This window comes from Schistocerca gregaria, chromosome 3 (genome assembly GCF_023897955.1).
Source record: "Schistocerca gregaria isolate iqSchGreg1 chromosome 3, iqSchGreg1.2, whole genome shotgun sequence".
NCBI lineage: Eukaryota > Metazoa > Arthropoda > Insecta > Orthoptera > Acrididae > Schistocerca > Schistocerca gregaria.
In genome coordinates, this window is record NC_064922.1 from 335524694 (window position 1) to 335542929 (window position 18236).

General features: G+C 42.2%; 1 protein-coding gene across 1 annotated transcript in view; it reads right to left on the reverse strand.

The window, feature by feature from the left end:
- LOC126353846 (dnaJ homolog subfamily B member 6-like) overlaps positions 1-18236 on the reverse strand; it is a 307307-nt gene that overhangs the window by 146859 nt on the left and 142212 nt on the right. The window contains exon 2 of the mRNA XM_050002997.1: positions 16455-16502. The gene's annotated coding sequence lies outside the window, so the exon portion shown is untranslated. The remainder of the gene's footprint in view (positions 1-16454; positions 16503-18236) is intronic.

Genomic DNA, 18236 nt, shown 5'->3' on the forward strand with positions numbered 1-18236 from the left:
ATTCAACAACGTGTTGACACTGTAAAAATCTGCATAGTATTAACACTGTGCAAAACATAACAGTTCGCTAAGTGTGTACAATGTTCCTATGTTATAGGAAATTCATATACAATGGACTATTAATCATGTAAATGCAGTGTGTTTTTAACACTGTTAGAAACGAGAATTTAACCGACACTTCAGAAACACAGCACCTAACTGCATGAAAGGCAATGTAACAAAACACCAATCTGCAACGGAATGGATAATTCAGTCGGTATCGTAAAATGTCGAGCTCTTGTTAGATAAATGAATGTTGGTGGGCTTGGAGATTTAAAGAAATTTCGCTTTCATTAATAGTTTCCTTTAATCACTTCATCAGAAACTAAGCTACAGCCCAAATCCCAGAAGTGAGTAACATATCAGGATTCTCTTGTGCCCACCCCTGTTCAAATTTGATATTGGGACGGTACAAAGCCATAAAAATAGATAATTTTGGGACTGGATCCGCGTAGAAGTCATGAACATCAAACAGAAACGCACTATCTGAGTAGCTGTCGTGATCTCGCCCACAGTTCATTAGGTACAAAGGACCTCCACTCAGTGTCACATGAGAGACGTGGTTCTGCTGGTTAAAGTTCATCAGCAGTGGCAATATAGCTAGATATCAATGAACAAGCACGTTTCAACTACTTTCAGACGCCAATTTACTCGGCTATAAATGGGATTGCAATGAATAACGTTCTCTGAAAAACAAAATTCAACACGGGTGCAGATGAAACAGCGATTGTTAAATGCATATCTTTCAAGTTTACGGTCCCAACATACAACGAACTATTCTTTGGTCGGCAGACGAACAGGATCGTGGGACAGAATGGGTATGTCGGGCGGTCGAAGGCGCGTGGCTAGCGCAAAGGTCGCTCGCTATATGTCTGCCTTTCTGAACCGGTCTGCAAGCAGCTCGCCGAAAAAGTCCGCTCCACGAAGCACGATGATGCTGTAACTGGACGCAACCGAAGCTGCCACCACACCATACATGGTGTGGAATGGGAGCGAAATGCAATGCGTGCAGTTCATAGCACGGAAATGATTTGATGCCGCTCGAAGCAGTGTTGACAGTCATTGACAGTTATCTTCAATATACATGAATTAGAGTCCACAGTAATGTGTATAATCACAGCCTTCCAAAGACAAAAAGAAAATAAAGCGACGAAGTTACTAATGCAAGAACGAAGAACCTTCTTAGAGTTAACCCTAAGCGTCGGACCCGGAACTCTTAATAACTAGATGGTTTGCATTATGCTGACAACGTTCTGAGGGAAACAAACTTACGAATTGTAATACCTGTCCACTGATCATCAGTACGGCAAGTTGGCTGAAACTTGCTGCGTTAGGTACACATGGACCAAAGCTCATCGTTACGAACACACTGTCGTAATTGATGTTTATAATGATATTTTATTTATTACCAGTTTACGTAGTGTGGCGCCATATACAGGCCAAGAAAGTCACGTATGCTACCAGAGATTACGTCGCTCTCGGCGAAGGAGGATGTTTCATTACCGGTACCGATCTCTTCTGAAAATTTTCCAAGTTCCGAACATTTCTGAGAACAGTGTAGCTGAACAACGTAGTTCCTTTCCATTTCAGTGTTAAAGGATTGTGATACTGATACCGTAAAAGCAACCAGTGGAAAACGACAGCAGTTACGTCTTACTTCTGAATTTGTTACTTACTCGAATTACATGATCTGTGCGTAGACATCTAATTCCACATACTTCCACAAATCTACCAACAAGCTGTCTGATACCTGATACAGCACTGATCCTGCGTATTTCTTTGTAAAGACGGAAAACAATTTTTTAAGTAGGTGGTCATAACATTTTGGTTCATGAGTGTAAACTGCATACTGGCAATGGATTTTCGATACTTTCGTGAGCGTGCAACAGGCAATGTTCCGTGCTGACAAGGACTCTGACATCAACCTACCTGCATTCCTTCAAATTCCCCCTGCAACGTGACTTTACATTACACGCCGCGATAGTCACACGTCGCCTACGCTGAGCACATTAGACGGACGAAGAACAGTTAATGCAATGAACGCACAACAGAAACTCTGAGTGCAAGGAACCCACGCCTGTGTCCTTGGCAGGGTATCGCGTGTTCCGCCGCGGGCAAAAACCTGTTGCCAGGACAATGCGTGCACGTCGGCAGCGCCTCTGCCGCTCGCGGTGGACAATGGATAGTTTCTGATGGCGGACAGGAGCTCCGCAATTCGGAAAAGGTCGAACAAGTATCCATTAATCCCTCCCTCCAATTCCACAACTTGCCCTTCAGATAAACGAGCGCGCGCACATGAGTCCTCTGCAGTTTGGAGAACGACGAATGCTTATTAATTTCTATTCTTGCTTTAACTATGTTTGAATCTGCTCATACTAACATTTACAATTGTGTTGGTAACTTTAGGAGAGTGCAGACAGACTCTTACATTCGGCTACGTAGTATTGGCTCTAGTTGTGCACCAAAAACAGACCACTATACATCCAGAACAAAATCGTGCAATGGAAAAATGGTGCAACTGAGATTGCACTTAAAGAAGCGTGTTTCATACTAATGTCTGCTGATATTCGGCACAATTTTAATGTTTCAGGAACTTTCATATCAGCGCACACTCCGATTTAGGGTGAAAAAGTGATGCTGGAAAGCCAAGCCGACCCCGGTGGCTACGCGGTTCTAGGCGCTGCAGTCCGGAACCGCGCGACTGTTACGGTCGCAGGTTCGAGTCGTGCCTCGGGCATGGATGTGGGTGATGTCCTTAGGTTAGTTAGGTTTATGTAGCTCTAACTTCTACGGAATAAAAAAAAATAATAAAAGCTAAGAACGAGAATTTTTCAATAACATCCGCCCAGACCACAGGCAGAGAAAAAAGGAAAAACGTCGGTAGAGCACTTCCCCGCGACAGGCAAAGGTCTCGAGTTCGAGTCGCGATCTGGCATAGTTTTAATCTGTCAGGAAGTTTCCTATCAGCGCATACTCCGCTGATGGGTAAAAAATTAATTCTGGAAGCATGTTTTCTATTAATTCTGGAAGCATGTTTTCTACTATCTTCACTTTGAACGCTTTTTCGTGATCCTTCTGGCAGTTAGAGTATTTAAGCTCAGAAATAACCCCTGTTTTTAATTTTGTGATGAAAACGAATTAGTACTTTTGAGCTTCACGTTACTTCACTCCTACAATTTGCCTTACTTGCTTGTGAGGAGTGGCCAAAAGAAAATCAAACATTTGTTTCTGTTAAGAGTTCGAATACTGGCAGCAAGGCTATTTTGGGCAGCTTAGGGAATTGTGGAGTTGCGCAGGTAAAAGTTGCCGAGTTCGTGAGAGATGTACTCCGATATCTTGCAGGTAAGTTGTATACGAACTGTGCTAATCCTGTGACAATTTTACTTACCTGCAGGATTCTCTATTTCCTCAACAAAGTTGTTTTTTTTATTGATAAGCGTAACAGAAAATTCACTGAGTTATTTTATCAATGACGGGCATGTCAAGTACTTCCCGTTTCAAGAAAAAGGTAAATATTAACGGTAAATCTGCGCAGTCGTAAGCATTGTTGGTCAACTAAATAATGAAATTTCTTTCGAAGACTTTTTTTTAAATAAATACGTGAAGCGCGTACCTGACGTGTCAGACGAGCACAATAATACGATTCGATTACATTTTGGTATGCACCTGTCTTATGTCTGCCACCATTTGTATGAACGCAGTGTCATGCCTCACCTGCCGTGCCCTGATCTACAACTTCGGTCCTCATGCTTTGACTGTGTTAAATGTCCACAGCAGTCACAGCGCGCCATGCCCAGAGTGCGGTTGTCTGCCACAGCGGTTCAGCGTTGACGTGCCGTGGTGCGGCTTACTACTGCAGTAGTTGACACAAGCGCTTCTCTAGCACACCACTTATGTGTGGTGGAATACAAGATCCACTGGATTGTAGCACTACTCGCGAACTCTCGACGCGTATCATTTGCTCTAAACCAGGGGTCTGCAAAATATTGCCTGCGGGCCGGTTGTGGACCCTGGAAGAATATTTCGGCCCGCGCTTGAGCGAAAGTTTTCTGAAATTCTTGAGCGAAATTCTTTTCAAGTTGTACGCAATTATTCCAGCCCATGTAATTCTACGTGAGGCCGCTTGACTTCACCAACAGTGATGGCACCAGGGGCGCTCTGTCTGCAGCTGACTGGCTTTCTGGCTGTGTTGTTTAAAGTTTTCTTTCTCTCAAGTGTGTGTGTGTGTGTGTGTGTGTGTGTGTGTGTGTGTGTGTGTGTGTGTGTGTGTGTGTGTGTGTGTGTGTAATATGTCCACTGAAAGTAAAACGTGAAGAGTGGATAGTGCATGTCGTACCTTCAGTACAACGTTGGTCGTGAAATATTTCGTCAAAGAGAGAGCCAACAAACCAATGTTTATTATCTATAGCGAAGTTATTGCTGTTCTTAAATAAATGCACTCCTCGTCGCTACTACGAAAGTAGGTAATGCACAGTCTGATAAATTCAAGGATAAGGTAAGTAAACGTGAACTTTTAACGCCGAAACGTGGGCTGTTTTCAATAAAACATGTTTAGGAAACATTTTCGCGGAAACAAGTTTAGGAATTGTCAATAAAATCGTCGAATTAGGCAAACTGTTCACTGACGGTGATTACTTCAAAAGATGCATTACAACTAAGGAATGTTGTCTGACAAAAGTGAACAGTGTAAAATGGTTACTCTTTCAATAGCGGCGCGTCGACTTCAAGATACTGTTTGTAACTGATACAGTCAGTAGCCCTGAATGGATTTACATACATCTCTGATACTGCTCGAATTTTACTGTTTTTAAGAGATATTAACACGAACTCCGAGGTTACTTAAAAGTTAACAGATCTGATTTACTTGCACAGTGTAACAACAGGCGAGACTAACTTTTTCAGTTGAATTGTGTTTAACAGATGGCGGGAGATGTATGGCAAATAATGCAGGTTTCGTTGGAAGAACGTGGAGCCGATGGTGTAACCAAATACTTGACAATACACTGCGTTCTTCACCAGGAAGCATTTTACTCAATGTCTATGGTTACGTTCTGTTTGAGGAGGCCATTCATTTCTTATGTTAATTTCATTTCATTTCATGTCATGTCCTGGACTAACACCGTCAATTCATGTCTTTCCAAGAAAAGATATAATATTTGTCAAGCAATTTTCCGTACTGCACGGCAGTAATGTGAGCATATTTTGGCAAAATTTTGTCTAGTGTCTTTTCCTTGAGAACAGAGATTAAAAAGTTTCTGAATTAGAAAGAGAATCCTTTGTAAGTCGTTTCGGACATATAAAGGCTATGGAAACTAGATTTCTTGGCTGATATTGCTCTCCATTTGAATGACTCGAATAAAAACTTAGAGGGGAGAACAAAAATATTTATGACCTTTAAACGTATGTTAAATTTTTCAGACACAAATTTGCTTTATGAACACAACGCCAGACAGTAAATTTTCTCACACTTAAAAAGTTGCCGGTCACTGAAGGCTGAACGTTTTTCATGTTTCCCACACCTGTCTGCAGTGGAATTTCTTAGTGACCTGAAGAAAACGTTATCTTCCAGATACTCAGATTTATACTCTCATTCCAGGGAGATCCAAATTTTCCTCAACACCTTTTCTTGAGAAGTGGAAGTTGTTCAGGCAATAATGCAAAAGGAAATAGCTGATTTGCAAGGTAATGACACCATGAAGAACAAGTCCGAAGAAGAAAGCTACCTCTCAAGATGAAAGTCTTTGCAGGCGGTTTCTTATCTGTACTTGGCACTAACTACATTTGTTAATCAATGTTTCCTTTGCTTGAATTTCAAGAATCTAAATACAGAAGTATCCTGTTTTTACAGAAGTAACTTGTTTCCTCGAGGTGCCAACCTGTGTGCCACAGTGGTGGGTAAGGTACTCAAACTTACTAGGACTCCTCTAAATATGTAACAGCATTATTCACGTCTGAAGATGGTCACAGACTGATATCAAAGTCTATTATGACTGTCGCAACGCTAACATTTACGAGATGCTTTATTCATAAATATACTAAGTTAGTGACCTAGTTTTAGAAAATATTTGATTCAAAAAGCAAATTTCATACTTCAAAATCTTAACAGCAACTGTATAAATCCGAAGAGGTTGAGAAAAGAAAGAAGGGAAACTAATAAGCCAACCACCAGTTGAAAAACAATGGTTTATTAGCCCTTGACCTAGGTTTCATGTTTCTAAAAATTTCTTCAGGAGGAGTGGGAAAATTTGTGGTAAGATCCTAAGGGACCGAACTACTGAGGTCATCCGTCCCTAAGCTTACACACTACTTCAACTAACTTACGCTGAGGCTAACACACACACGTGTCCGAGGGAGGACTCGAACCTCCGATGGTGGGAGCCCCGCGGACAGTGGCAAAGCGCGTAGACCATGCGGCTATCTCGCGCGGCAATAAGGAGTTGGGATTGTTACATCACTTAGTGGCACATTACATTAGCTGAAGCAGAGCGGCTCTTGTCATATATAAAACTGACATATCATGTGTGATGTAACAAGGCCCACTCCTCCTGAAAGAGATATTTTTAGAAATATCGAAACCTAGCAGAAGGGCTAATAAACCTTTGTTTTGTTGCGTTTAGTTGGCTGATTTTTTTCAATATCTTCGTATTTCATAGCTCTCACTAAGTGTGCTAAAGACTAATAAACGTACCTGCTTTTTCACTGAATATTGAGTGTGTTCCGTAACAAATTTCGTTACAATTTTCTTCTTTAATTTCTGAGAAAATGTGTCATTCCGCCCCCATGGAGATTCAAAATTTGATATGTGGCTCTCATGCTCCAAACTAATCACATGGCATTACACTTAACGGTGCAAAACTCGACTGTCAGTTCGACGTCAGCACCTAAGTTTCAATTTTGAGGGACTATGTCAATTCTGCATAATGGCGCATTCCAGACTACTGTTTTAATAGGCTACAGTAAAGATTCTAAATAAATTTGGTTAACTATTCCAGAAGTATTCAAAGGCTGCGAATACTAAGAAACTTGAGAATTCTAGAAGTCTTTGGTACATACTATATAGCAAGAGGCGTGACAACTTATCTCCCGTAGCACAACTGGTAAGTCTCGCAAATAACAATGGAAGGCTTACGCGCATTGACACACTATACTAAACTTCGTATTTAAGGCACCAACAAGCGGGAAAGTTGGTGAAAGAAACAATAAGCTCATGCAAGACCTCCCGGGAAGTAACGTACAGAAGCGTTCTGCGCAACGCAAAACAATGTTTTGCTCACAAAGAATAATCATGGATACAGGAGGAAGTATGTTAGAAGTAAAAGGAAAATTATTTGAAATTATGTTCTTCATCTACATATTCATCTGCATCTATACTCCGGAAGGTACCTTACGTTTGATGGCGTAGAGCACCTCTGGGATCACAGTTTCCACCTTTACCTTTTCTATTCGTGAATGGTGCGTGGAATGTACGACTGTTGATAAAATTCTGTACGAGCCTTAATTTCTCTATTTTCCTCGTCGTGGGTATTTCGCGAGACGTATGACGGCGGAAGTATTATCTTACCCAACTCTTTTTCGAACGTACACCCTCACAGTGTCTACAGTAAAAGCTCTGCGATAAACAATGCGTCTCTTCCGCTGGAAATTTGTGAGCATTTCCGTAACGGATCTTCTCTGTTCCCACAGATCTACCCGGTAAGGATCCCAGGTTGACGAACAACACTCAAGAATAGGTCGAACAGGCGCCTAGTAAGTCACTTCCATTATGGATGAATTACATTTCCTTAAAACACACTATATTAATCTCAGTCGGCACCTGCTTTTCCTTACTTTTATGGTCATTCTACTTAAGGTCATTCGGGATAGTTATTCCTAGATATTTTACGGTAGATACTGTTTCCAGCAGATTGTCATGAATGGTGTAGTTGTCTAGTAGTTGATTTCTCTTCCTATGAGCACGCAGCATATTGTATTTGTTGACGTTCAGGGTCAACTGCCAGAGCCAGCACCGTTCAGCAAACTCTGCATGTGATTCTCAAATCGTTCTGGCGTTGTTACTTTTTTATGGAGAATCATATGATCTGCGAACAAAAAGAGCATCCGACGTTTTCTACTGCATCTTTCATATACATTATAACAACAATGTTCCCGTCACACTTCCTTGGAGTACTTTGAAAATTACCTTTACATCTGTTGAATTTGTTCCTTTAAGAGCGACGTGTTACGTTCTATCTGCAATGAGGTCCTGAATACAGTCGCGAATCAAGTCCGATACTCTGTAAGTTTTTTTTCCCTTCTTTTTCTTCACTGAATGGCAGTAAGGGACCGTGTCAAATGACTTCGTGAAGTGAAAGACAACATCAACGTGAGCGCACAGCATTATGTATCTCATGGAGGAGCAGGGAGAATCGAGTTTCGCACGCTCTCTGTTTACGGAATGCATGTTGATTTTATAAAGGAGATTTTCGTTCTTCAAAGAAGTCATAATACGAGAGCACAAAACATATTCAGTAATCCTACGACAGGTTGAAGATCGAATCCATTATTTCGGTCTTCTCTCTATGATCTTCCATTTCGGTGACAGTATGGTCGGAGAGTGAATGAATGGATATCGAACAGGTTACTGATTTTACATAACACCAAACTTCTTAGGGTTTGTACTCTTATCGGTTGATAAAATTTTACTTTCTAAGCCATTCAAAGCTTTTCTCTTTGCTCTCCTTACGCTCATTTTCTAAATATTCTTCCAGTAAATCTTAACCAGGCAACTGCTATAGCTGCAATTAGTTTTATGTAGTCATTCAACTTTATAAGTCGCTTTTGACTATTACTCCTAAGAATATTGAGGTTCTTACTGCTTCCAGCGATTTTTCATCAATAGAGTAAACGAAAAATCGAGCGTATCTTCGCCAGTCTCAGTGTTATCCAGTTTACTGTTTATGTATACCGTGAACGTTAACAGCCAATAGAGCACTCTCTGTTATTCCCAAAATTACTTTTATGTCTGTCGATTTCGTCACACTAAGAACAACAGAGTTCCTTCTCCCAGAAAGCCCCGGATCCGGTAACACATATGACCCGATAACACACTCATCTCTTACTTTCTTGTTGTTCCCTCGTTACTCTTTTAGTCCCAGTTTTATAGACGCCAACTATTTCTTTTATAGGCCAGCAACTTGCCGTGTGGGGCCCGGCATCATGGAAAGTGCCAGGCGGTGCGGCCGTGTAACCTTACTCTCTCGCCGGGCTGCTGCGGAGTCGCGCACCGTCTCACACGGGTGCCCGCAGATACTTCTCACGCCGAACACGCTTCCGCGTAACAGGGCCCACCTGCTGGCAGAACACGCCAGGAACTCTGCGTTCCGACTCTCGCTACTTCACGTAACACCACCTCTCTCCTCCGTTCATGTGACGTCTCACGGGAGGCGAGACAGAGCAGCGCCTTAGAGGCGGTCCTACACAGGGAACGCAAGCTGTGCAACGCATCCGCGCGCCAGCCCCGGGGATAGAGGGGAGGGACGCCGAAGTCAGAGCGCTCGGTTCATCACTGACCTCATTATTAATTTGTACTCACAGTAACTGTATTTTGCATGTAAATATAGGCAGCAGATCTGTTTTACTTATATGTCAACCTTCTGAAGACTAGTGACTCACTTGTTTAACTGGCTTTCCTTTCAGTCTTTTCAGTAGTTGGACAGACAACAATCGGGGTGATTGATTCGGAGTTGTAACATTAGCCAACACTATCTTACTATCCTGGTACTATGAACGAATGAAATGAAGTGGGAATCTACAACCATTACCTTTCGCGACGGCATGCAGTCTACTGCATGGCTTAATCATGATGGCATGCTCTTGGGTAAAGTATTTCGGAGGTAAAAGGAACTAAGCTCTGACGCAGGTTACAGTAATTATGCTGTGATGAAGAGCTTTGAACACAATACATTAGCATGTCGAGCTGCATCAAAGAAGTCTTATGACTCCGTATAACAAGGGCTGGATTAGCTAATCAACGTAGCGTTCATACATCAGTGGAGCATAGGCTAGGGCCGTCTCTTGAGTGTAAAATGAAGGCGTGTCTTAATTTCACACGGCCACAATATGAAACTATACGAGATACACTGCACTGGGCTTTGTATGAATGATAGTTTTTGGTTTGTTAGTTGATTTGCAATATTTTGTGTGTGGGGGTGGGGGAAATACTGCGTTGTTTCTACACCGTGTCGTCATAAAATATTACATTTTGCACGATTTACTGATTAGCCATCTAACGTCCTACACTTCTCCAACAAATGCCACATGTGATATGTCAAAAACCGCGACTTCAAATAAATAAATACATAAATAAATAAAAAGAATCATAACAAGCCAAATATTATATTGATTGCGTGTATGCCTGTATGTGAGATTATATGTTTCACACCCTCTAGTCAATGGAACAATTTCAAACAAATTTGGTATAAACATCACTCGCTTTTGGGTAAGGACCAGTAACATATCAAAGGTATGGAAGTGCAGCTTACGAGGCAAGAATCCCCAGACTTTATTCCTCCAGTATCTGACAATGAGAGTGCTTAGCAACTGGCAATAAACTTTACACGTAATTTCAAACCTTCACGAAACTTTTTCTCGCTGAAACCCCCCCCCCCCCACAAAACGACGAAGGGAAAGAAGTTTACTGCTTACTACTTTTCTGCAATTTACGCAGTAAAGCTGTCGCATCATGCACAACGTTTAAATTTATTACTTCTTTGATACTACGTATGTATCCGGACACCTGGCTGAACATGACTTACAAGTTCGTGGCGCCCTCCATCGGTAATGCTGGAATTCAATATGGTAGTGGCCCACCCTTAGCCTTGATGACAGCTCCCACTCTCGCAGGTATACGTTCAATCAGGTGCTGGATGGTTTCTTGGGGAATGGCAGCCCATTCTTCGCGGAGTACTGCACTGAGGAGAAGTATCGATGAAGGTAGGTGTTTCAAAACATCCTAAAGGTGTTCTATAGGATTCGGGTCAGGACTCTGTGCATGCCCCTCCTTTACAAGGATGCTGTCGTGTAACCACTCCGCCACAGGCCGTGCATTATGAATACGTGCTCGATCGTGTTGACAGATGCAATCGCCACCTCCGAATTGTCCTTCAACAGTGGGAAGCAAGAAAGTGCTTAAAACATCAATGTGGGTCTGTGCTGTGATAGTGCCACGCAAAACAACAAGGCATACAAGCCTCCTCCATGAAAAACATGACCACACCGTAACACCACCGCCTCCTAATTTTACTGTTGGCACTACACCCACCGGCAGATGACGGTCGCCGGGCATTCGCCATACCCACACCCTGCCATCGGATCGCCACATTGTGTACCGTGATTCGTTACTCCGCACAACGTTTTTCCACTATTCAATTGTCCAATGTTTACGCTCCTTACACCAAGCGAGGCGTCGTCTGGCATCTACCGGCGTGATGTGAGGCTTATGAGCACCCGCTCGACCATGAAGTTCAAGTTTTCTCACCTCCCGCCTAACTGTCATAGTACTTGCAGTGGATCCTGATGCAGTCTGGAATTCCTGTGTGGTGGGCTGGATAGATGTCTGCCTATTACACATTACGACCCTCTTCCACTGTCGGCGGTCGCTATCAACAAACGAGGTCGGCTTTTTATGCTTGAGCGCTGTGTGTGTCCCTCCACATTTCCACTTCACTATCACATCTGAAACAGTGGCCCTAGGGATGTTTAGGTGTGTGGAAATCTCGCTTACAGACGCATGTCACAAGTGACACCGAATCACCTGACCACGTTCGAAATCCGTGAGTTCCGCGGAGCATCCCATTCTGCTCTCTCACGATGTGTACTGACTACGGAGGTCGCTGATATGGCGTACTTGGCAGTAGGTGACAGCACAATGCACCTAATATGAAAAACTTATGTTTTGGGGGTGTCCGGATACTTCTGATCACACAGTGTAGCTCTATTCGCAACACACTTCGCAGACAATATCCACATATATCGTTGAATTTACATACAAAATTTTATTGTACTACACACAGTTCAAGAGATATGACGTCATAAAAATTGAGCTACCTGAAAACGAAACTGCACGGCAAATTAATTATAGATACGAGCAAAATACATGTACAAATTTGAGAAACACGTTAAATATCTGTAAAATATACGTGACGTGCGCGTGCGGACAAAGTCACGGGTAACAAGCCCTATATTGACATCAACCGAACTTTGTACACACACTACTTACTATCTGGAAAGAAGTATTGTGTGGGGGAAGGGGAGAACCAGCAATCTCCTATACGGATACGGGAGATAAAGCGGAGAGTAGGCGGGGGAAGGGGAGGGGCAGACAGACGGAGAGGGAGGCAGACAGACAAACGGAAGAGGACGAAATGGAAAGAGAGAGGGAAAAGGAGGAGTTAGGCAGATAAAGGAAAGAGGACGACCTGGATAGGGAGTGGGAAGCGACACAGAGCGGGGAGGGGGAGATGGGTGGTGAGAGAGGGGAGAAGAAGACGGACATTGTGACACATGAAAGATTATTTCGCAGCCTTGTTCGCAATTTTTTTGAAAAGAATTCACCTGATGCTGAGTTCGCCAATATATGGTATCGATGACAAGTGGGTACTAAACTTGGAACTATAAACGAAACTATGTCCCGCCGACGATGAAGACTTCAAAGCCAGACGCAACAAAAATATTGCACACGGATTCTCACATTTAATTCTTAATGGAACAAATTTATGGTGACATTTTGTGCACTTGATCGAAGATGGTTCAATCCTATTTTGTGCATCCCTCTAGAATAAAATAAGTTTCTTAGCAGGAATCAGCATAAACAACAAATATATAAACTCGGTATGGCTTCCGGAAACAAAATTTTTAAAAAAATTCTATCGCACAGCATTTACTTCGCTCTCTTCAGTCTTATCCCCAGTATTAAGGAAAGAGGAAATGAGGTTCGTGTGTTATTTCTAGTCTTTCGAGAAAGTATTGAGTCAGTGCCACATCGATGATGTCTAACTGGGTTAGACTATGTGCTCTAACTAGGTTAGCAACTGCATAAAAATATTCTGGCAGAGGGGCGCAACACGTTAACGTGGATGGGGAGTCGCCTACAGATATGGTTGCCATTCATGTTACACATTACAGATAATATTAGTCGCGAATGCTAACATTTGACAGAAGACGGCAGCATCTACGAGGAAATGTACCACCACCTGCTAAAAAGGTTAGTAATATCCAGTCGATAAAATATCAGCCTGGTGACAAGGCTGGCAACTGTAGTAACAAGCGTCTATTGTTGGGTAGGATACTGGGAAACTGCAGTTCGTCCACGGTCCACATAAGAGAGCATACAAAACGCTAGTATGGCCCATACTTTTAATACCTCTGAAGTGTACGGGACCGACATCAGGTCGCATTAGAATGTGAGAGACAGCCAATTTACACAAAAAAGGGTTATGTGAAGGGTCACAGGCTTGCTGAATCGGCGAAAGAGAGTAAGTAAATGTTGAAAGAATCTAAACTGACACACGCTAGGTGAAAGATTGCGTTTATCAGTAACTATTGCATCAAAAACGGTATTTCAGGACAAAGTACAAACACACATTCTGGAGCCTTCCCTACACGTATCTATCCCATACAGACTGAAGATAAAATTGGGTATTAGTTCGTATGGAGGTGTGTAGTAAGTCGTATGTTTCATGATCCTTCAGTGAACACTTAATTCCCATTCAAATCGCGGAACCTCACTTGGTCGAGGACGGTATGAACATATACTCGACCTTAGCTCCCTCAAGATAGTTTATATATAGTGAACCTAATACGTCATCGTCTAGGTGAATGCTTCCGACAGAACAAATTAACCTCACATTTTATAGAATCAAGCAAGGAAGATTAGGGTTTAACGTCACGTCGATAGCAAGGCCATTAGAGACGGAGTCGTAACTCTGAGTGCCCTTTGAAAGGAATTATCCCGGCATTCACCTTAATTTAACTTCGAGAAATCTACATGACCTGTCAGGGATTTGAACCGACGTTCTCCAAAAAATACGAGACCAGTGACTTACCACTGTGTCACACACAAAAAGTTTGTTCCGTTATAAGCGGTCTCTACTGACATAGTCAAGCAGAATGGCATAAAACTGAGAAGGGCCTATAAATGGTCTCACACGCTGCTTCACGACACATGAGATTCCGAAGACACACAGAGGTGTTGGGTTTGATGCTTCCAACGAACCGCTATGCGCAGTCAAAACGAAATGCTCTGAGCACTATGGGACTCGGCAAACTGGCCAGCAGCGTAGGCCACGTGGACATGAATGGCAAACACAGAACTGGCGTATGTTTCTACTTGTATACGGAAGTAGCGATTATCGGCGTTGTTAAAACGAATGGTCTGCTGTTGCTGCTTGTCGCGACAACATGTAAATGCCAGCCAGCTGTCACTACTGTCGTGCTCACGTAGTAAAACGAACGAGTTGCATCAGACTCTACTTATCCGGCTTAGTAAATATGGTTCTGTTTCCTATTGGTATGAATCAGGGGTGTAAATGCGAATGATTTTGGAATTAATATGGCGAGTGTGTTACAATGCAACACCGCAGTGAACACTGCGAACTCACTGGAAATAAAGTAAACTGTGACAACGATCAAATAATAGTAATAAATTATTACCTAAATGAGACACTCTTGCAGCAGCCACTTTGTGCCGAATTCTGATATTGTACTGGAGTCAAAAGTATGTAAGAAACGTTCTTCAACGATCTTAAGCGGAAAGTGGCGCTACCGTTACTTTTGAAACTAGCGCCGAATTCTACCCAGGTGAATACGTGGAACCATTTTATTTTGTTTCATATGGTTTGTGGCATCGTATTCTGATACTAAAGTTCGTTTACTTATTTATTTATTATGTTTAACCGCGAGCCTCATTCTGGACTAGAGCCGCCTAAATGCAGCACTGATACATCATCTGCCACGAAAATCGCTGTAAATATCACAAAACATTTAAGTGGAGTTTCCAGCTACCAATCGTTCAATAAGACAGAAATGCCATCTGTCCTTTGACTCCATGCTCAACTACCGTAACCATATCCACTCATTCTATTGGAACATAAGATTTATGCAGAAAACCTGTCAATTTTAGATCGAAGCTGGAGAAAGCATTTTTACGGATACTAAAAATAATTAAGCAGTATGGATGATGATGATTGGTTTGGGGGCGCTCAACTGCGCCGTTATCAGCGCCCGTACAAATTCCCAACCTTTGCTCAGTCCAATCTCGGCACTTTCATGAATGATGATGGAATGATGAGGACAATACAAAAGCCCAGTCATCTCGAGGCACGTGAAAATCCCTGACCCCGCCGGAATTCGAACCCGGGACCCCGTGCTCGGGAAGCGAGAACGCGACCGCGAGACCACGAGCTGCGGACTATGCAGTATACAGAAATACCACATAATATTTGCTTTTCTCTATGTGAAAGAAACAAATGTAGGTCCTTGCTATGTCATGCCTTCGTTTCGTTCCGCCAACTATTTCGATACCTGTTTCTCGAATAAAATAATAAAACGATGACGAAGAGCATTTTAAATATGCAGACTAAGTGGGGATCTATTCGTCTACTTATATGCGAACCAGATTAATTTATGTAAATCTACTTCCTGTGTGTATACTGAAAACTCGTCCGTAAGACTTTGTAATCGAAAATGGAAGAGGGAGACAATCTGACAATACTTGCCGCAGAAACGTCTGCGGACCCTTTCCGGAAACTATGACAATATCGAAAGCATTTTTTTTCTTTCTCCTATCGCTCTTAATTCTTCCTTTCCCACCTGTAAATACGATCCCAATACATCCAAGAACCAAAGCCACACGACAAGCCTACAGTATGTATAGCTTTTTTGAAGATTTCATCATTAATTTTCGTTCTCTTAACGCAATAATTGTGAAACATGTATATTTCCTGCATGCACCAAGAGTTTATGCTCCGAAAGTACTGTTGCAAATTTAGTCAGCGATGATTTACACTTTGGAAGGTAGCAACAGGGCAACAACTCTAGCACAAACCATTCGAATGAAGCACTGCTCCATGCCCAGACGCTAATCAGAATTCAAAAATCCCCTTTAAGTCATTTCGATAATTTTGTCGTTTAAAATAAAGGATTAGTAATACTTAGTCCCAGACAGATTCAAATTCGATGCAGAACTACACGTCTCCATACCTGCTGTGCAAATTACTGAGTTACAACAAGCTATCGAAAATCAGTAGTATTACGCCACTGATCGCAACTCATTACGAGTGATTGGAAGAATTAGTAATTTAGTCCAAGAAATAGAGACAAATCGAAATGAGGTCCAGAAACACAGGGTACTGCCACATGTTCGAAGTTGAGATACTCACCACAGCGAGCTGTCTGCACGTCCCGCGATGCGGGTCAGCAAATTGGATCTGAAAGAAAAACATAAGTGTATTAGGCACTATCGTCAGACACAATCGGCATACACAGAACTCTCCGCGTTCAGTCATAACGTAACTATATCAACACAATTACGACCGCACTTCACACGCAATTACACGTGCAAGACCGAAAAAACAATTTAATTGTACCTTTCAATTTATTTTATCGTTTCTCTCCAACTTACCACTCTCGTCCATGATAGTGTTAGGCGATGTATCGTCACCTATGTAACTAATCATTAACCTGCAAGCGTAACACTCACATACCACACTCATACATAGGCCGAGTCACCTAACAACTCGTTTATTTCCGGAATGCTTGCAAATATCTAAACTCGATTTTCGGCAAATGTTACAGTGTTCGGTTAACATTTCTAGCGCTGGTATCAACTGAGATATCGAAGTAAGTACATTTTTTTTTTTTTAATGGAACGGTTTACATTTTAAAACTGCATACCACAGCTCTTGAGAAGACGATTACAGTGATATAGCGTCCGATAGCGTTGACGCGAAACCTTTCGTAAACAAGACTGGAGAAATGTCCTAGAATCTGATAACACGGTGGACGGAAACGGCATTAGCGATGCGGACACTGCCAAATAGCGGTCTTGGACCAGGCTGCGTAGTTTATACCGTAAGGTAGGTTTGCGCTACGGTAATACGTCTCTATTTGCCCTTTAACCAACTTACGACCTAGATACAGGTTCATCTACGAATGTTGTATACGGAAATACGACTTAGGCTAGAAGTTAGCTATCACCAAAGGCTTACGAAAACTATTTCACATTTGTGTATCCCCCCAGATTTACGTGAGATACGCTGCAAAAAGCAACTACTGTATTAAATATGTGTATGTCGAAAGGAAGATTTGACCTATCTTTTCCTGTACATGGTTGTGTGCTTCTTGGAGGTAAACTATATGCTGTCTGGCAACTGTTTTTATCGACACTGCTCTTCACTGTATCATGTGGGATATGCTGATTGAGCTAAATATTTTGGGGACCACCCGTACACAGCAAAAATGTCGTTTCATGCGGCACGTAAGCGCGTAATGACAGTGTTACCAGCTACGTACAATACACGCTGTCGACTTCTTTGACATTGCACTGCAATTACGTACACATGTAAATGAAATAAACAATTTACAAACAATGATTTTGTAACCACCCAAATCACACAATATAAATTTTGTCTTAAAAAATTATCCTTCATTTAGGCATGTGTTCAAACCGTTGGCCATGGACTGAAAGGCATATTTATTGCCGTTCGAAAGAACGATGAACAGGTGTAACCAGAGTGGATGATACTGTGGAACATACATTGGCGATTCGACGACACGTGCCCTCTGACGTAGTTGGGGCTCCTTAAAATAGACCTCATCCTAGGGTGCTCCCTAAAGAAATAAATCGAGAGGAGTCAAATCGGGTAACCTCGCACACCATTTGACAAAAGAATTTCGGCATATCAAACGTCCAGGAATGTTCATTCAGTATTTGCGTTTCAACACGGGACGAGTGTGCAGGACAACCGTCGTGTTGCAGCCACATGGACTGCCGATTATATAGTGGTACATCATCTAGAAGAACCAACAGAATGTCCATTTTAAGGTCTTACAATGTAATGTCCTATGATCATACGTTTACGCTCCACGACCGTTGATGTTACAACTGAAGAAGCCAGAGTGGATTTTCGACTACCCAGTAGTGCATGTTATGCAAATTTATA